The 21,854-nt window shown below is 40.0% G+C and overlaps 1 protein-coding gene across 1 annotated transcript in view; it reads right to left on the bottom strand.

Annotated features, from left to right (window-relative positions):
- The window catches only part of PDSS2 (decaprenyl diphosphate synthase subunit 2), a 296,574-nt gene that overhangs the window by 265,426 nt on the left and 9,294 nt on the right, over positions 1 to 21,854 (bottom strand).

Raw genomic sequence — 21,854 nt, 5'->3', positions numbered from 1 at the left:
TCACTGTCTTTAAGGTGCAAGCCAATCCTATGGAAGATTTCAAAATAAAAGGATGCAACAGCATTTTGTAGTAATCCATTTCTAACAACTGGTATAGCTTGGAAAAGCTTCCCCACTTATTTTTAACCAGCACTGCTACAATTTAATTGTATTCTTTGGTGCTCTGTTTTTAGAAAAAGTTGATCACTATTTTCAACCATGATGTTCTATGTTATGAAGAATGATATGCAAGATGAATGCCAAGACTAAGGCAAAGGTCAGGACAGGGCAAAACTCTCTGATTAGGCAAAGTTTTACTCCACTCCTTTCAATTTTATAAGTACTTATTGAAGGCTTTCTGTATCAAGTATATGCTGGGCAACAGAAACATAAAAGAGAAAATCAGACCAGATGCAGTGGCTCATACCTGTAATCCCAGCACTTTGGGAGGCTGAGGCAGGAGGATCACTTGAAGCCAGGAGTTCAAGACCATCCTTGGCAATATAGTGAAACTCCCCAGTCTTTACAAAAAGATTTTTTTTTTAAATTACCTGGGTATAGTAGTGTACGCCTATAGTCCCAGCTACTCCAGAGGCTGAGGTGGGAGTACTGGTTGAGCTGAGGAGTCTGAGGCTATAGTGAGCTGTGACTATGCTACTGCACTCCAACCGGGGCAACAGAGTGAGATTCCTGTCATTCATTCATTCATAATTAAGTAAATAGAAAATCATGTCTTTCAAAAAGTTCGCAGTCATGGAAACACTTATACCTAAATTACAGGTCCAGGCCAGTTCATCCATGAAGTAGCAACTACAACTGAAGCATGCCAAATTGTGGAATGGAGAACATATGCCCAGTCTAAAGGATGCAGCCACAACCTGACACCAGCACTCCCATGCTATGGGAGAATTCAAGCTCGGTGGTATCACAGCTTCCGATTTTCTGAGAAGACAGAAACATTGAGGAACGAACATTTAACCTAGAGAAATCAGGGAATGCTTAGCAAAAGAGCTAACCTTTGAATAGAGTTCTATAAAGGTTACGCAGAGTATACTAGGTGTGAATGCAGATGGCTTATTTCCTGTGGCTACAGCTTAGGGCGGAAAGTGGGGAGTGGCAAGATAAGCAACTAGAGAGGAAAGAAGCCATGCAAAGCTAAACTCTGCACAGAACACGAGAATCCACTGAAGAAGTTACTCTATAATATAATATACAAAAGCAGAATATATCTGTCTGCAGAAAACTCTACCAAACTCCCACACAGTGAGATTTCAAGGTTTGGTACACATATAAAGAGGTAGGTATCTTGCTTTTCATAAAGCTAGACTGGACGTTACTGTATCTAAACACTCTTTGGCCTCTAACTAAATCTAAATGCCTGTATGGTTCCAGTAGCAGCAGTGGCTACATAAACACATAGCGGCCATGAAGAAGAATACACTAAACCCAGGCTGGGCGCGGTGGCTCACACCTGTAATCCCAGCACTTTGGGAGTCCAAGGCGGGAGGATCACCTGAGGTCGGGAGTTTGAGACTAGCCTGACCAACATGGAGAAACCTGTCTCTACTAAAAATACAGAATGAGCCGGGCGTGGTGGCGCGTGCCTGTAATCCCAGCTACTTGGGAGGCTGAGGCAGGAGAATAGCATGAAATTGGGAGGCGGAGGTTGAAGTGAGCCAAGATCGCCCCATTGCACTCCAGCCTGGGCAACAAGAGCAAAACTCCATCTCAAAAAAAAGGAATATACCAAACCCAGAAAGAAAGATTTTGGGAGATCTATCATCTCCAAATGTCTCTCCTTTACTCTTGGCAAGGGTAATACCTTCTTCATTGCTAAAATGACTTAGCATATATGAGACCTCTTGACATATATTATTCTCACCCACCTAAGACACCTTCAGCTCCCTATTTTCTATTTTGTGGGGATTTATAACTCACACATCCACTGTAGCCAATTGTATTCATATTTTGAACTCTTTTTTATATATTAAACCACTTTAACTTCAAAAGTTCTAAAAGCTAGGTGGGGCACAGTGGCTCAGGCCTGTAATCCCAACACTTTGGGAGGCCAAGGCAGGTGGATCACTCCAAGCCAAGAGGTCAAGACCAGCCTGGCGAACATGGAGAAACTCTGTCTCTACTAAAAATACAAAAAGTAGCCGGGGGTGGTAGCTTGCATCTGTAATCTCAGCTACTCAGGAGGCTGAGGCACAATAATCACTCAAACCCGGGAGGCAGAGGTTGCAGTGAGCCAAGATCATGCCCTGCACTCCAGCCTGGGCGACAGAGCAAGATGCTATCTCAAAAAAAATAAAAAAATAAAAAAAAATTTTAAAAGGGCTGGGCATGGTGGCTCACATCTATAATCTCAGCACTTCGGGTGGCCAAAGCAAGTGGATCACCTGAGGTCAGGAGCTCGAGACCAGCCGGGCCAACATGGTGAAACCCCATCTCTACTAAAAATACAAAAATTAGTTGAGCATGGTAGCAGATGCCTGTAATCCCAGCTACTCAGGAGGCTGAGGTTGGAGAATTGCTTGAATCTGGGAGGCAGAGGTTGCAGTGAGCCGAGACTGTGCCATTGCACTCCAGCTTGGGAGATAAGAGTGAAACTCCGTCTCAAAAACAAACAAACAAAAAAAGGTTCTAAAATCTAATTCAGGACCACATGTTAACCAGCACCAGTAATTTCTTCATCTTCCTAATCCTCCTAACCCATTAGTCAATCTTATTTTACTGTAATTCATTGAGGAAAATATAATAAGCTCTAATAAAAAATTAATCGATATTTTGCTCCAGAAAGGATGATTAGTTTTGCCAAGGAAATCTGCTATTCTCCAGGTAGGAAGGAGGAAAGAAAATCATGTTGGTCACCTAAGCCCTTCACTCAGTGAGTCTCACAACAAGATAGGGTATTATTATTCCCCTTTTCACTAATGAGAAAACTGAAGTTCTGAGTAGTTAACTTGCTCAAATAGCAGGTAGTAAATGACATACGTCTGGGCTAAAGCCAGATCTCTTTGGAAGCCACAGCTTCTACAACTATCTTCTTCCCACTATTCCAAATAGCTTTAACTGTCACCTTTTTCTTTTCTTTTTTTCTTGAGACAGGGTCTCACTCTGTTGTCTAGGCTACAGTGCAGTAGCACAATCATGGCTCACTACAGCCTCCACTTTCCGGGCTTAAGTTATCCTCCCATCTCAGCCTCCTGAGTTGGGACCACAGGTGCATGCCACCATGCCCGGCTAATTTTGTATTTTTAGTAGAGACAAGGTCTTGCCACATTTCCCAGGCTGATTTTGAACTCTGGGCTCATGCGAACCTGCTGCTTTGGACTCTCAAAGTGCTGGGATTACAGGCGCGAGCCACCACACCCGGCCCACTGTTATTATTTCTAATAATCATAATACTGCATTTCTACCTTATATTTGTACAGTACAGCATACCTTTCAAATCATTTTCATCTATAATATTTCTGTGGGTTCCTAAAACTATTTTTCAAGAAAACTTAGGCAAAGAAAAAAAAAAGATGGCTAGCCTAAGATTACAGAGAAATGATTACTGAGCACAAATAATAGTTAATAACAGTAGCTATATTGATTGAACACTTAAACTAAACATTTTACAACCTGTTGTCTCATGTAATCCTCATTACAATCCTGTGAGACAACAATGACAACACTATCATCTCTTTTACAGATGAGATAACGAGGCTTAAGGAATTCTGTAGTTCACGTAGCTAGGAAACGGCAGTATTGGAATTAAAATTCAGGTACTGGTAGGCTCACAAATCTATGTTCTTATCTATAGCATCACACAGAACTGCCTCCCTAAAATGCAGTGCTCTTTATAGAATATTATGCATTTACTATAATTAAGTTAAACTAAAATTAGTTAGAATTGTGAACTGAAATTACTGTCAGTCTGATTTCCAAACCCACTACTGAATGAAAGTGGTGGAAGCAGCAAACAGGTGGCAGGATAATATTTAGCAAGAATTTAAAAGAAATTTTTCACCAGGTAATCAACACATGGATAATCAAAAACACAATATAATTTGGGGGAAAAGTAAACCATCAAGATCTCAGGATTATCCCCTTCGAATCAAGTGACATTACCCTGATCATTTAACAAATGAGCCCCCTATTCAAACACACATTCAAAAGCAAAAACATTCTATTTTTCCTTTTATTTTTAGTTGATGCATAATTTATGGGATACAGATTGATATTTCTCAATACATGCATACAATATGCAATGATCAATTCAGGGTAATTAGCATAACCATCACCTTAAGCATTTTCTTTGGGTAGTGAACATACAAAATCCTCTTTTGCCAGGTGCGATGGCTCATGCCTGCAATCCAAGCACTTTGGGAGGCCAAGGCGGGGCGGATCACTTGAGGCCAGGAGTTTGAGAACAGCCTAGCCGACAAAATACAAAAATACAAAAATTAGCCGGGCGTGGTGGTGCACACCTGGGGCTGAGGCAAGAGAATCTCTTGAACCCAGGAGGTGGAGGTTGCAGTGAGCCAGGATTGTGCCATTGCACTCCAGCCTGGGCGACTAAGGGAGACACTGTCTCAAATAAACAAAAATCCTCTCTTCTAGCTTTTTGAAAATATACACTAAATTACTGTTAACCATATTCACCCTACAGTGCCACAGACACTAGAACTTATTCTTCCCATCTAGTTGTAATCTCTCCCTATCCTTCCCTCCTCTCTACCTTTCCCTACCCCCCAAATAACCACAATTCTAATTCTTTGAGCTCAGTTTTTTCCTTAGCTCCCACATATAAGTGAGGACATGTGGTATTTACCTTTCCGTTCTGACTTATTTCACAACATAATGTCCTCCAGGAAAAACATTATTTTTTTAACTCATCTTATGAAATAGTAAAAATCATTCAGGATGGAAAAGGTCCACCCCAGTTTTTTCCTGTGTTGACCAGGTATACTCATATTCATCATCAGTACTTTTAAAGTTATGTTAAAACGTCCATACTACCCAAAAGCAACCTATAGATTCAATGCAATGTTCTTCACAGAAACAAACAAACAAACAAAAATCCTAAAATTTATATGGAACCAGAAAAGACCCGAATAGCCAAAGCCATCCTGATCAAAAGGACAAAACAGGAGGAATCACATTACTGGCTTCAAATTATACTACAGAGTTATTGTAACCAAAACAGCACGGTACTCGCATAAAAACAGACACATTAACCAATGGAACAGAATAGAGAACCCAGAAACAAATTCATACATCTACAATGAACTCACTGTTCAACAAAGGTGCCAAGAACATGCACTGGGGAAAGGACAGTCTCTTTAATAAGTAGTGCTGGGAAAACTGGACATCCATATGCAGAAGAATGAAACCAGACCTTTATCTCTCACTATACACAAAAATCAAATAAAAATGGATTAAAGGCTTAAATCTAAGATTTCAAACTATGCAACTACTAAAAGAAAACATTGGGCATACTCTCCAGGACACTTGCCTGGGCAAAGACTTCTTAAATAATGCCCCCGAAAGTACAGGCAACCAAAGTAGAACTGGACAAATGGGATCCCATCAAATGAAAAAGCTTTTGCAAAGAAAAGGAAATAATCAACAAAGTGAAAAGACAACCCACAGAATGGTAGAAAATATTTGCAAACTCTATCCATCTGGCAAATGATTAATAACAAGAATATATAAGGGGCTCAAACAACTTGAAAAAGAATCGAATAATTTGATCTTAAAGTGGGCAAAAGAAGACATACAAATGGCAAACAGGTATATGAAAAGGTGCTCAACATCACTGATCATCAGAGAAATAAATGCAAATCAAAACTACAATGAGATACCATCTCACCCCAGTTAAAATGGCTTTCATCCAAAAGATGCAATAATGAATGCTGGTATGGATCTAGTGAAAAGAGAACTCTCATACACGATTAGTGGGCATGTAAATTAGTACAACCATTATGGAAAACAGTATGCAGGTTCCTCAAAAACTAAAAATAGAGCTACTTTGTGATCCAGCAATCCCCCTGCTGGGTATATGCCCAAGAGAAAGGAAATCAGTATATTGAAGAGATAGCTGTACTCCCATGTTTACTGCAGCACTATTCACAATAGCCAAGATGTGGAAGCAACCTAAGTGTCTATCAACAGATGAGTGCATAAAGAAAATGTGGTACATATACACAATGGAGTATTATTCAGTCAGAAAATAGAATGAGATCCTGTCATTTGCAATAACATAAATGGAACTGGAGGACATGATGTTAAGTGAAATAAACCAGGCACAGAAAGACAAACTTCACATATTCTTACTCACTTGTGGGAGCTAAAAATTAAAACAATTCAACTCACGGAAACAGAGTAGAATGATGGTTACCAGAGGCTGGGAAGCATAGTGGCAGGTGGGTAGTGGGGATGGTTAATGAGTACAAAAACATAGTTAGAATGAATAAAATCTAGTATTTGATAGCACAACAGTGAGATTACATTTAACAAATGTTTACTGTACATTTTAAAATAATTAAAAGAGTATAAAAGAGTATAAAACTGGAATGTATGTAACACGAAGAAATAATATATGCTTGAGGTAACACATACCCCATTTACCCTGATGTGATTACTAGGCAATGTATGCATGTATCAAAATACCTCCATATATATATACGTGTATGTGTGCGTGTGTGTGTGTGTATACACCTCCATATATACTCCATAAATATATATACCTACTATGTACTCATAAAACAATTTTTTAAAGCTCAAGAGTAAAAGACAAACGAAAAGTCAGTTTGATTAGGGCTGGGCACAGTGGCTCATGTCTGTAATCTCAGTACTATGAGAAGCCAAGGCAGGAGGATCAGTTGAGGGTAGGAGTTCAAGACCAGCCTGAGCAACACAGCAAGATCCCACCTCTAAAAAAAAAAAAATTAAAATATTAGCCGAGTGTGGTGTTATACATCTGTAGTCCTAGCTACACAGGAGGCTGAGGTGGGAGGATCACTTGAGAACAGGAGTTCAATACTGCAGTAAGCTATGATCATGCCACCATACTGCAGCCTACGTGGCAGAGCAATATACTGCCTCAAAACACACACACACGATTAAAATGAGCTCCTTTTTGTGTACTCATAAAATTGTACCACGCACACTCTATTGTCATATAGTAACACTTGATTTTAATCACGGTCACTACAGAATAAAAAGTATGTGAGAAAATAAATATTTTAAAATAATCAAAAATGCTTTCAGCGAAAGCTTTATATATACTAGAGTAGTAGTCCTGTGAAACTAAATGCATTCCTTTTAAAAACACAGAGGCCTAAAAGAAATAGCCTAAAGTTAGAGAGAGATGTTAAAGAAGGTAGATTTGTGAAGGTATTAATGTTCTGAAGATAAATTTCATTTATTTGGTAATATCAGCAATTTAACAGACAGAAATCTCCTGTCATAAAGCCCCTGTAATTACTGAACACTATCAACAGCTTGTTCATGCAAATTATCACTGTTTCGAAAATTCAAAACATGACTGCTAAGTTTTTAGGGTATTCATTAGACCTATCTCTAGCCTCACAATACTAGAAATAAAATATTTTTAATTTGCTAAAAAAAAAAAATCTTTGGAGCAAATGAAATAATATTCCAAGCAGACTCCAGGAGAACAATACTTTTTAAAAGTTATTTTAAAACATTTGTTGAAACAAAGCTACAGAATACAAAAATAGAAAAAAAAGTTAAAAGGTTTTGAAGAGCCTTTGGTGAGTCATAGGAAGAAAAGCAAATCCAGCTGCACTCCATAAACTACAGATTTATATTTAGCACTTCCAAGAAATATTAAATCAGAGAAAACTATCTGAAGGGTTAACAATTAGTACCCATTTTTAAAATCTACTCTAGGATAGCTACTTTTGGGAAAACATTCATTAAACTCTTCTTCAAACCACAAACACAGATGGATTTTTTTGGTAACTAATGGCCTGTAAGGTGTTTTTAGAAAATGGAGACAAATCTTGGTCCTAGAGAATAAAGAAGGGACAATTATAGAATACAGGACTGATGAAAAGCAGTTGACAATACAGTAGTAATGAGCAACATGAGAAGAGAAATTATCTGAATCCAAAATTGTTATTATCTAAACCAAAGAAATTATTATAGTACTTAAAAACCTACAACCAATGTATCCTCATTAATTGGGCTCAAAATGAAGAATACAGACCAGTTAGAATTCTTCAACCTTAAATAATATACATACTCTTTTTAAAGGTAAAAATTCAGTTATTGAGTACTGCCTTAAATAATTTTATTAAAATATTATTTAAATATGCACACTTGTAAAAGTGATAAACTCTATTTGGTTATAGTTCTTATGTAACTAAAAGGAGAGGTTTGTTAAAGGATACAAAATTTCAGTTAGATGGGAGGAGTAAATTCTAGTGTTCTTTAGCACTGTAGGATGACTGTAGTTACCAATAATGTATTACACAGTTTCAAATAGCTAGGAAGGTAAGAATGTTCCCAACACAAAGAAGTGATAAATGTTTGAAATGACAGACATGCTAATTACACTGATCTGATCATCATACATTATTTGTATCAAAACATCACTATGTACCCCATGAATATGTACAGTTATTATTTGTCAATTTAAAAAATAAAGTACAAATTGAAAACAAAATTTATTCAAATTGGCATTAATTTACTATGACAGATGATGGTACTTGACTGATACTAAATTGCTACTCCCAATATGAAATTGGTGCTGACTGCCTCATTGTAGGCTTTTTTTTTCTTTCTTTTGAGACAGCCTTGCTCTGTCACTCAGGCTGGAGGAATGCAGTGGCATGCTCAAAGCTCACTGCACCCTTGAACTCCTGGCCTCAAGCCATCCTCCCACCTCAGCCTCCTGAGCAGTTGAGATTATAGGTGTGTGCCATCACACTGGTAATTCTTTGAAATAAGGGAAGACTATCATGAAAATGCATTCTCTCACCACTTTTCTGTATTCAAATTAAAGTTGTGAGGCCAGACGCGGTGGCTCACACCTGTAATCCCAGCACTTTTGGAGGCCAAAGTGGGCAGATCACTTGAGGCCAGGAGTCTAAGACCAGCAGCCTGGCCAACATGGCGAAACCCTGTCTCTACTAAAAATACAAAAATTAACCGGGCAAGGTGGTGCACACCTGTAGTCCCAGCTAATCGGGAGGCTGAGGTACAAGAATTGCTTGAGCCTGAGAGGCAGAGGCTATAGTGAGCCAAGATTGCACCACTGCACTCCAGCCTAGGAGACAGAGTGAGACCCTGTCTCAAAAAAAAAAAAAAAAAAATGTATAGTCATGCCTTGTTATACACGGGGGATTGGTTCTAGGACCTCCTCATTTCTACATATACCAAAATTTATGCATACTGAAGACCCAAAATCAGCCCTGTGGGAGCCTGTGTATTACGAAAAGTTGGCTCTCCCTGCACACGAGCTTCACATTCCCCTATGCCCTACCTCTGGTTGAAAAAAATCTGTGTATAAGTAGATCTGCACAGTTCGAACCCATTTTGTTCAAAGGTCAGCATTATATGGAATTGTTATTCATGTAACATACTGCTCTTATATCTCCTGATAGAGGCCAGAAGATTCTTTCACTCTCGACACAGGAAACAGGTTGGTGAAAAGCACACTACAATCATTACTAATCACTTTACTGGCTCTAGTTTCTAGGGCTAAGGATTTCCATGAGAAGGACTGCTACTGAAATGGACTCCTTGAACTCAGAAAGCAATGAGAGGCACCCAGGGAAAGGTCAAGTCTAGGTGGTAGTAGTTAACTGACAGAAATGAAGTGGGCATGGTGATCCTAACAGGCAGCAAGGTGGATATGGAATATTAGGTCATCTCAAGCTTTGTTGTGATAGGCAGAAATCCCTGTCTATATTTAATAGACTCAATAACTCAAATCAACAGCAACCCACTTAGATCTGTTTTTATTTTTCTATTTTTATTTTTTGAGATGGAGTCTCGCTCTGTCACCCAGGCTGGAGTGCAATGGCATGATCTCAGCTTACCGAAACTTACACCTCCAGGGTTCAAGTGATTCTCCTGCTTCAACCTCCCGAGTAGCTGGGATTACAAGCAAGTGTCACCATGCCTGGCTAATTTTTATTTTTTTTCTTTGTATTTTTAGCAGAGACAAGGTTTCGCATGTAGGCCGGGCTAGTCTCAAACTCTTTATCTGAAGCAATCCACCCGCCTCGGCCTCCAAAAGTGCTGGGATTTTAGGCGTGAGCCACCATGCCCGGCCTGTTTTGATTTAAATAACCAAAAATGAACAAATAACTCCAGGTCTAGTGAACCTATCTGAGCCACTACAGTATAGTCAGGAACTCTCACCCAAATTCAAGACCCACAGTTCCTTGAATGAAGGGTAGGCCAAATCCCTTTTGGAAGGTTTTATTTCCCCCCAGTAGATCTCTGGCCATTTACCCAGGTAATCATGAGCTGGCAAAAGGGAAATACCCAAACCTCTCCAGGATTATTACATACTGGCTTTGAGCTAACATTAATTCTTAGGAATTAAGAATACCACAGGTTCATCAGTTGGATTGACAATTTATGAGGCTCATGTATAGGAGATGAAATTCTAATTCAACCTCTTCTCACAGCAGTCATCATGACAAAGCCCAAACACATCTAGTTTTCAGATGTACCAAATACTGCCCACAATGACTCCCTGGTTTAGAAGGAAGGACTATTATGGTAAGAGGTATGAAGTGGAAGATGATCAAATTCCCTTTCCTTATGAAAATTATTGCATTTCTAAGGGGGAGGTTTTCTAAAATTTGTAAAGGAATAGTGAAATGTTATTATGAGACAAAGATATACTGCAAGTAGGCATACAGCCCTCCTCCCTCCACTTTCTTCCTGTACAGAGAATTGAAAAGATGTGTCCACTTAAAATGATGTTGTATTTAACCTGGAAAAGCTGCAATGAATACAGGTATTGAAACAAGGCCATGGCAATTTCAGCAAGCAACTGAAGTAACTATTTCTTTCTGAAAAACAGCTCCTGGCTTGCTACTAGACTCCAGTGAAAACAGTATAGAACATTAAGTGACCATGCAACCTAGCTGCCCATCATGAGTTGTTATTGGATGCATTTAATTCTAAAGCCCAAAATGGGTTGTGAAGGCACAATTAAATTGCATATCAGATCACTTACATTCCTTACAACCATATTCCTGCTACATGCCACCTCTCCCTCAAACTGCACCTATGGTTCATGAGGAGTGCCCTATGACCAGCAAGCTTGCAGGGGGGAAAATGCCTCTCCCTGGTTAAAGAAAGACCTGAACATTATGTTACAGTTGCAAGTGTACCACTGCTGCATAACGACTCCATTCAGGGGTGATTCTGAGAATGAGCTGTGAGAAGAGAGTCTCCCTGTGAGAAGTACTTAGAGTGGTACATATCATTGTTCACTTTACTTGAAAATAGGTGGCCTGAGGTCAGTATCTACATGGTAATTTCTGGCAGGTCCAATAGACTGGCTGAATGATCAGGACTGGGGAGGAGCATATTTGGATAACTAGTGACAAGGTAGTTTGGGAAAGGGATATTTAGATACATTTCTGGGAATGGGACTAGCACCTGAGAACATCTGTGCTCCATGTGACTGCTCAGCTAAATTTACCATTTAGCCCACAGGTTGAAGAACGTAAGAACCAAGAAGAGGATACTAATAAGTATATGGACAAGGTGACTGTTATTGAAAGAGGTGAGCCGTTTTCCTTGCCTAGTCAATTCAGTACTTGGCTAAGTGGTAGTGGTGACAGGGACGGTGGCTATACGTGTGCTCAACAACAGGGATTTCCTCCCACCAAAGCTGAGCTGGTGGTCTCACTGCTAAGTGTCCCCATATGGTACACTCCTCCAGTTGAGCCATCTCCCTCATAAGGGATGGATTCCAGTGATCCTTTTCATCCTAGAGAGGTCAGTAATTTGTCCTTCTCAGAAGAGATATTTATTCTGTATCTGGATGTGATTTACCTGTCATGCTGCTACCAACACTACCATCTGTGGACTTACCTGCGTGCTACTGTGATATTCCACTTAGTGCCACTGATGAATAAAATCACTTCCCAACAAAAGTAAGGCAATTGGCTGGTAACCAAGGGCTTCTTTGATCTTAACATGTACTCTTTGCATCTTTCGGAGGCAGCAGGCTCACACAATGGTGAAATAGCCTATGACAACATAGACAAGGTTCCAGCTAGGATCTATTGCTATAGAACACAGCTTATGAGCCAAACCAGCACTTTTCCAGCTGGGTACTGGACATGGCACTTCTCACAACTCCAGCTAATGACCTCTCAAAGTTGTTCCCTTCCCTAAGACTGGGAGCTACTAAAGGTTTTGTGCCCAGGGAAAGAATGCTTCCACCAGGAGATGTAAAAATGGTGCCTCTGAGCTGGAAGCTGAGATTGCTACCTGGCTCATCATGTCAGAAAAAGCAAATGAGAGGCTTAAATAGAGGGATATATCAGCTACGAAGATAGTATCTGAATACTGTATACAGGGGTAACCAGAATGAGTACAGGTGGAATGTAAGAAATGCTCTGGAGTGCATCATAATAAACTACAATGAAAGACTATTTCAAGTCTATCTAAGCTGGGCCGCCAATGGCTTAGAATGAAGAAGGTATGACAACCCATCAGGCAAAAGGACCCCACCCAGTTGAAGTCACGGCCATAATCTAAATTCTTTATTTGGTGGGTATATTAGCTAGGATCCAGTATTACTGATTGTGACATGAAAATCAAAATAACATTTTAAGCAGTAAGAAGTGTATTCCTTTCTCATGTAAAAAGAAGTCTGGAAATGGGCAATACAAAACTGTGTTGGAAGTTCCACAAGGATATTATGTTCTTTCCTATTCTCCAGCTCACCATCCGTAAAATGTGGCACTCAAAAATGGCTTCTAGAGCTCCAGCCACTACATCAGCACTCAAAGCAGCAAGATAAAAGAAGGGAGAATGAAGGGTAGGCCCCTCTCTTTGAGGAGGCTTTCTAGAAATTCAAATGCTTCTACCAACATTTCTTTTGGCCAAAAATTCGTCACAGTCACACCCAGCAGTAAGAGAGGCTAAGAAATGTATACCTGAATAAATTCAGGGTTCTCTCACCAAAGTGGAAAGGGAAGATGAAAATTGAGAAAGGCCGCCGCCAGTCTCTGCCATAGCGTGTCCGTGGTTTTTGGCGTTTCCTCTACCTCATTATTTCCTCTGAACTACATGTAAGTGTGATGGTAGTGGGTAAATTTACCATTTAGCCCACAGGTTGAAGAATGTAAGAATTAGATCACAAAATGAGAAGACTGAACACAACTCAGAGGTCCTAGACACAAGAAGAAGTTATCTTTTTTGTGGACGTAGTCAGAATGACTAATTTCCTCATTTAAGGTGGAAATTATTTTAAATTATCCATATAGTAAGAAAGGGGGCAGAAGGCAGTAAATTCAAGGTCAGGGTGCCCTGCTCAGAATCCATTCCCCTTTCGGCCTGTAACATATTTCACTTTTCAATTCTTTTCCCTTATTCTGTGAAGTCTAAGCAGGCACGAAATACAGTAGCTTATTTCCCAATTGACCACAGGGGTGGCCAACACCCAAGCATGCTCAAACCTAGTACACCATTCACCCATGAAGGAAATGATCTATTTGGCAAGAAAGGCAAAAGAGACCCCCTCTCACAGGACTTTGAATCTTGAGGAGCCATCCAAGGATAAAAGGCAGCCTGAGCCAAAACTTCCTGACAGCAGCGATGTAGTCTAGAGAAACTGTCTGTAAATTCCTGCTACTGACTGCCCTTTCCCCAGTTCTCATTCTTCCTACAGCCTGATTAGCTCCTCCTTGCTTAAGTAATCCAAAATCAATTTCTTGGCTAGGCATGGTGGCTCAGGTCTGTAATCCGAACACTTTGGGAGGCCAAAGCAGGCAGGTCACCCGAGATCAGGAGTTCAAGACCAGCCTGACCAACATGGTAAGACCCTATCTCTACTAAAAATACAAAAATTAGCCAGGCATGATGGCGCATGCCTGTAATCCCAGCTACTCGGGAGGCTGAGGCAGGAGAATCGCTTGAACCCGGGAGGCAGAGGTTGCACTGAGCTGAGATCACACCACTGCACTCCAGCCTGGGCAACAGAGCAAGACTCCATCTCAAAAACAAAACAAAACAAAACCCCCAAAAAAGCAATTTCTTTGCTTGCAACTAAACAATGCTGAGATAATTCCATACTTCTTCCCTATGGGAGGAAAACTTTCCTCAGAAACCCCTATGGCTTTAAATCTCACCTATATTGAGTACTTTCAATTCTAGCCTTAGTGTCTACCTCCCGTAGGAGGACCTAACCCATTCCTAACTTCAGTTTGGACATTTCCACTTGTTGCAAACACTTCACGTTCAACAGGTCTACAAAATTTCCCCCTACACTCTACACCCAACATACTTCTGCTAGTATCTCAACATACTCAATTGCTCAGCTTACTCTTCTGTTCTTTCACTCTCACAATTATCAAGTCTGCAATTACCAACCTCACTTCACGAATGTAGCTTGAATCCAGTCTTTCCACTTCATCTCCATCACTACTGCCTAAGTTTATAACTCACCATCACCATTCCTCTATCTGCAATAACATCGCAATTTTCAATGTTCAGATCATCTCATTGAGACCTTTTGCCACTCTATTCTTTATGTCTTCATTTTATTTGGAAACATTTTATCCTAACATATGTAACAATTTATTGCACTTTGTGTTTTACATGTCTATTACCCTTATTTGAATATAAATCCTGGGGAAGGGAAAGGAGCGGGGGGATGTAGGTCAGTGTCTGGTGTTGTTTACCCGACTAACAAGCATAGTACTTGGCCATTAGAGAACACACTTAACTAGCTGCTGAAAGAAGAAATGAATAAACCATAGCAGTCTTCTGCCAGGCTTTCCTGCCTCTAGCTTTTCTTTTCTGCAATTCGCAACCACCACAGCTGCCAAAGTCAGCTTTCAAAAAGGCACATCTGCTCAGGTCTCTCTACTACTTAACCTTTATGGTCTCCACTGACCTCAGGATAAAATTAGATCATCTTAACATGACATACAAAACTCAAAATCTGGCCACAACCTTTCTTTTGCTTTTTAAATAAACTTTATTTCATTCATAGAAGCTTTATTTACAGTAGCCAAAAATAGAACCAACCTATATATTCATTTACGCTGAATAAACAAATTGCTCTATATCCATTCAATGGAATATCTTTCAGCAATAAAAAAATATATATAGTTGGTTCCTGTATCTTGTCCAGTTTTCTATTTGTTTACAGTGGAAGGGCAAGTTGAGCATCAGATACTCTATCATGGCAGAAGCAGATACTTCCAGCCTATCTCTTTTGCCTCATCCCATCCCAGTACTGTGTGGTGCAGTCTACACCACACTACAATTTTTCCTAGACTTTGCCGAGCAATTTATTATGTCTTAATTTCTTTTCCTGCCTCAGTCATCTCTTTTTCATCCTACCTGACCTGAGTCATATCCTACTTCATCTCTGGTAGTCTTCCATTTTCTCTAGGGAGAGAGATCTTTTTCTCCCTCTACGTTTCTACAGCATATTGTTCACTACAGCATTTATCTCAAGGTACTCTGTGTATGTCTCCCCACGAAAATGAATTTCTAATAATAATGATAATTGCTAATATTTGGGTACTTGCTACGTGCCAGGTACTGTTCTAAGCACTTTACCTATATTAAATCATTAATCTTCATAAAACTCTACGACACAGCTACTATTATTTATTTATTTTTGAGATAAGATCTCACTCTGTCACCCAGGCTGGAGTGTAGTGGCACAACTACGGCTCACTGCAGTCTCAACTCCCAGGCTCAAGTGATCCTCTCGCTTCAGCCTTCCAAGTAGCTGGGACCACAGGCATACACCACCACACCTAGCTCATTTTTAATTTTTTTTTTTTAATAGATGGGATCCTACTGTGTTGCCCAGGCAGGTCTTGAACTCCTGAGCTTCAGCAATCCTTCCACCTTAGCCTCCCAAAGTGCTGGCATTACAGGTTTGAGCCACTGTACCTAGCCACCAGGTTCTATTTTTATCCTTGATTTACAGATGAAGAAACTAAGGCACAGAGAAGTTAAGTAAATTGCCTAAGATCTCATCGTTTGCCAGTGGTAGAGGCAGGATGTGAACCCAAACAGTCTGATTCCAGAGCTCATGCTTACTATACTGTCTCTCATAAATTCCTGGACGGCAGCAACTGGGTCTTATTCTTGTTTGTACACCCATCCCCAGAGCACCTCAAATATTTGTGGAATGAATTAAAATTTATAATTTTCTCCTAGTCATCCAAGAAAAAGTTCTTCATAAGTAATGTAGGTTTTCAGTCAGTAATTACAGAACTGAATCTAGAAAGGGTCTTTCATAAGCATGGAAAAGACTAAAATTAAATTTCTAATAATAAATTCAAAGAGCTCTGAAGAATTTTACCATGCAGAAAGGGCTAATAAGGTTTTTTAGGTAGCCAAGTAACTGTAGTGAACTGAGGAACATAAAGTCCCTACAAAGGAATCAACACACCCTAAGAGAAGAGACTAAATGTCATAATTTGTCTCCAATAACTACATACTAAATTAATCCTATCCATTTAAATCTGAAATTGAGAGCACAGTGTTTTGAAGGCAAAAGCATAAAGACAGAGTATTTAAACAAAAATTTAATCCTAAAAGCCAAATCTGTCAAGAGTAATCAATGAAAATAAATAAAGCCTTATTACTCAAAGTATCAGCTATGTTCTAGAAACAACAAAAGTCTAACCAATTCTCTATTAGAAAAGTATTGGTCATTGCCTGTGAAACAACTAAAAGTACTTAAATTTTAGTGATTTATACAGAAATTTAAGTAATTAAAATTTATATATAACTTTTTATAAATCATATATTATATATATATTCCACAAGTGGATAATTACATTTAGTTAGGGAAACAGTAATAAAACCATTGGGTAGAAGTTGTGTTGAGAGGAATGGGACAGTTGATGCATGTTGTTACCTTCAGTTTCTCCCATTCTACCAATCTATGTCACATACCTGGGCCATCCCACATATCACTGTTCAGCTTGGACAAGTCCACTATCCCTCATCCAAAGTCCTTGAAACTAAACCAAATGTCTTTAAGAATCCAAAATTTTTCTGATTTTAGGAAGGTGCATTTTACCCAACACTGCAGCAGGAACTGGGCAGCACCCTGTAATCAAAAGCCTTAATATTTCTGCATCAAATGCAAAAATATTCATATTAAATGGGATAAACAAAGATTATAAATAGCCTCACATCAGTTCAGGTCAGATTCATAAGTCTAAAAAAAATTCTGTTTTCTGAGCTTTTCAGATTTTTAAATTGTGGAAAAAGGATTACAGACTTATACTATTACATTGCATTCAACCTGGCTTATTCTCTGCTTGAGAACTGACAACGACTCCCTTAACCACCACATTCAGATACAACATTAATTTCCAGACTGGTCTGCAATTGGCAACATTACTAGAAATCATCTAGTCAAACTCCTTACTTCATTGCTTAGGAAACTAAAGCCCAAAGAGATAAAATGTCTTGCCTGGGGATAACACAGTTAAGTACTGACAGAGATGAAACTACAACACACACATCTGTCTCCCAGATCTTCTTTCTCTTTCTCTGTCTGTCTGTCTGTCTGTCTGTTTGTGTGTGTGTGTGTCTCTCTCTGGATTTGAAGTGCTTTTTTTAAGGCTTTTCAAAATAAGAAATAATTGGCCAGGTGCGGTGGCTCATGCCTATAATCCCAGCACTTTGAGAGGCCGAGGTGGGTGGATCACGAGGTCAAGAGATCAAAACCAACATGGTAAAACCCCGTCTCTACTAAAAATATAAAAATTAGCTGGGCGTGGTGGTGCACACCTGTAATCCCAGCTACTAGGGAGGCTGAGGCAGGAGAACTGCTTGAACCTGGGAGGTGGAGGTTGCAGTGAGCCAAGATTGCGCCACTGCACTCCAGCCTGGCAACGAAGCAAGACTCTGAGAAAAAAAAAAAAAGAAATAATTACATACAAACACAAAGTTGCAAAAACACTACAGAGTCCTTCATACCCTTCACTCAATGGTGAAATCGTGTAATAGCTATAGAACACTAAAACCAAAAAATTGATATTGATAGATTGTTAACTACAGACCTTATTCCATTTTCACCATCTTTTAACCTGCGTTTATTCTTTGTGTAGGTGTACAGAGTTCTTTGCAACTGTATTAGTCTCTTCTCACATTGCTATAAGGACATACCCAAGACTGGGTAATCATAAAGAGGCTTAATTGATTCACAGTTCCACATGGCTGGGGAGGCCTCAGGAAACTTACAATCATGGCCAAAAGCACCTCTTTACAGGGCGGCAGAAGAGAGAATGAGTGCCAGTAGGGGAAATGCCAGATGTTTATAAAACCATCAGATCTCATGAGAACTCACTCACTATCATGAGAACAGCCCCAATGATTAAATTATCTCCCACCAGTTCCCTCCCATGACACATGGGAATTATGGGGATTACAATTCAAGATGAGATTTAGGTGAGGACATTCTGACCCTGGCCCCTCCCAAATCTCATGTGCTCACATTTCAAAATGTAATCATGCCCTTCCAACAGTCCCCCAAAGTCTTAACTCATTCCAGCATTAACCTAAAACTCCAAGTCCAAAGTTTCATGTGAGACAAGGCAAGTCTCTTCTGCCTATAAGCCTATAAAATCAAAAGCAAGTGAGTTACTACCTAGACACATCTCTCTGGGGCTACAGGCACTGGGTAAATACATCTGTTCCAAATGGTATAAATTGGCCAAAACAAAGGGGCTACAGGCCCCATGCAAGTCCAGAATCCAATAGGGCAGTCATTAAACCTTAAAGTTCCAAAATGATCTCCTTTGATTCCATGTCTCACATTCATGTCACGCAGACACAAGAGGTGGGCTCCCACAGTCTTGGGAAACTCTGCCCCTGTGGCTTTGCGAGGAACAGCCCCTCTTCTGGCTGCTTTCACAGCTGGCATTGAGTGTCTGAGGCTTTTCCAGGCACATGGTGTAAGCTGTAGGTGGATCTACCATTCTGGGGTCTGAAGGACGTTGGCTCTCTTTTCACAGCTCCACTAGGCAGTACCCCAGTGGGAACTCTGTGTGGGGGTTCCAACCCTACATTTCCCTTCTGCACTGCCCTAATAGAGGTTCTCCATGAGGGCTCCACCCCTGCAGCAGACTTTTGCCTAGATATCCAGGAATTTTCATACATTCTCTGAAATCTAGGCAGAGATTTCCAAACCTCAATTATTATCTTCTACACACCGCAAGCTCAACACCACATGGAAGCTGCCAAGGCTTGGGGCTTGCACCCTCTGAAGCAACAGCCTGAGCTGTACCTTGGCCCCTTTTAGCCATGGCTGAAGCTGCTGAGATGCAGGGCACCAAGTCCAGAGGCTGCATACAGCAGGGGGGACTGGACCTGGCCCAGGAAACAATTTTTCTCTCTCAGGCCTCCAGGCCTATGATGGGAGGAGCTGCCAAGAAGGTCTCTGACATATCCTGAAGACATTTTCTCCATTGTCTTGGCAATTAGCATTTGGCTCCTCACTAGTTATGCAAATTTCTGCAGCCTGCTTGAATTTCTCCTCAGAAAATGAGATTTTCTTTTCTATTGCAACATCAGGGTTGCAAATTTTCTAAACTTTTATGTTCTGTCACCTCTTGAATGCTTTGCTGCTTAAAAATTTCTTCCACTAGATACCCTAAATCATCTCTCTCAAGTTCAAAGTTCCACAGATCTCTAGGGCAAGGGCAAAAAGCCACCAGTCTCTTTGCTAAAGCATAGCAAGAACGACCTTTACTCCAGTTCCCAAAAAGTTTCTTATTTCCATCTAAGACAACCTCAGCCTGGATTTCATTGTCCATATCACTATCGGCATTTTGTCAAAGCCATTCAACAAGTCTCTAGGAAGTTCCAAACTTTCACACGTCTTCTTCTGAGCTCTCCAAGCCGTTCCAACCTCTGCCTGTTACCCAGCTGCAAAGTCGCTTCCACGTTTTCAGGTATCTTTACAGCAGCACCCCACTCTCTGTGGTACCAATTTACAGTATTAGTCTGTTCTCACATTGCTCTATGTGAGAATGGAGATGCCCCAAACTGGGTAACTTACAAAGAAAAGAGATTTATTGATCCAGAGTTCCGCATCATGGCAGAAGGCACCTCTTCACAGGGCGCCAGGAGAGAGAATGAGTGCCAGCAGGGGAAATGCCAGATGCTTATAAAACCATCAGCTTTTGTGAGAAGTCATTCACTATCATGAAAACAGCCTGGGGGAAATTGCCCCCATGATTTGATTACCCACCCACTGAGTCCCTCCCATGTGGGGATTATGGGGATTACAATTCAAGAGGAGATTTGGGTGGGGACACAGCCAAACAATATCAGCAACTTTATCCCATGTATAAATTCACGCACCCACCACCACAAGACTCCCAACTGTTCTACCACAATATTCCTCTTTGTATTTACACTCCTCCCTATTCCCCACATTGTCCCAGACTCCAGAAAACACTTACTGTTCTCCATCTCCAGTTCTGTCATTTTGAAAATGATATAAATGTTATATAAATGGAATCAGACAATATATAAACTTTTGAGATAAGACATTTTAAAAAATTGGGTAAAATTTACATAAAATTTACCATCTTAACCATTTTTAAGTGTACAGCTCAGTAGCATTAAGTATATTCACAGTGCTGTACAAGCAATCTCCAGAACTTCTTATCTTGCAAAACTGAAATCCTATAACTACTAAACAACTCTCCATTTCCCCCTTCTTCCAGTCCCTGGAGACCAGTCTGTTTCTACACACAGTTTCTCTAAATGTGACTATTCTAGACACTTTATATAAGTGGAATCATACAGTATTTGTCCTTTTGGGACTGGCTTATTTCACCTAGCATAATGCCCTCCATATTTCACTTAGCATAATGTCCTCCAGGTTCATCCATATTATGACACATGTGCAACTTAAAACACATGGGCTCAAACAATCTTCCCACTTCAGCCTCTAGAGCAGCTGTCTAGCTAATTTATTTTTAGAAGCCACCATGTCTAGTTAATTTATTTTTTTATAGAGATGAGATCTCACTATGTTGCCCAAGCTGGTCTCAGACTCCTGGCCTCAAGTGATCCTCCCACCTCAGCTTCCCAAAGTGTTGGGATTACAGGCATGAGCCACTGTGCCTGCACCCTCCTTCTTTTTTAAGGCTGAATAATATTCCATGGTAATATATACCACATTTTGTTAATCCATTCAACCATCAATGGACAACTGGGTTGCTTCTACCTCTTGGCTACTGTGAATACTGCTGCTATGAACATGGGTATACAAATATCTCTTTGAGACGCTGCTTTCAATTCTTTTGGAAACAGACCCAGAAGCAGAATTGCTGGATCATATGGTAATTCTATTTTTAATTTTTTGATGAATGAGATCGACTTTTTTCACTCAGAATAATTCCTCTGAGATTCACCCAAGTTGTTGTGTGTATCAATGGTTCATTTCTTTTTATTGTTGCCCAGCATTTCATTGTTCTGTATGTACCACAGTTTGTTCAACCACTCACTAGGACATTTGGGCTGTTTCCAGTTGGGAAATAATTAAAGACAAAATTAAAACAGTATAACAAACAGTATATATGTAGAGGATAAATTAAAGAAAGGAAAACTTTGAATGTAAGGGAAAGAATGTTGAGGAATCAATTCACAATGACCAA

Source organism: Macaca mulatta, chromosome 4, assembly GCF_049350105.2.
Source record: "Macaca mulatta isolate MMU2019108-1 chromosome 4, T2T-MMU8v2.0, whole genome shotgun sequence".
NCBI classification, from domain to species: domain Eukaryota; kingdom Metazoa; phylum Chordata; class Mammalia; order Primates; family Cercopithecidae; genus Macaca; species Macaca mulatta.
Note: the sequence above shows the minus strand (reverse complement) of the source record. Positions and strands in the feature narration are given on the sequence as shown.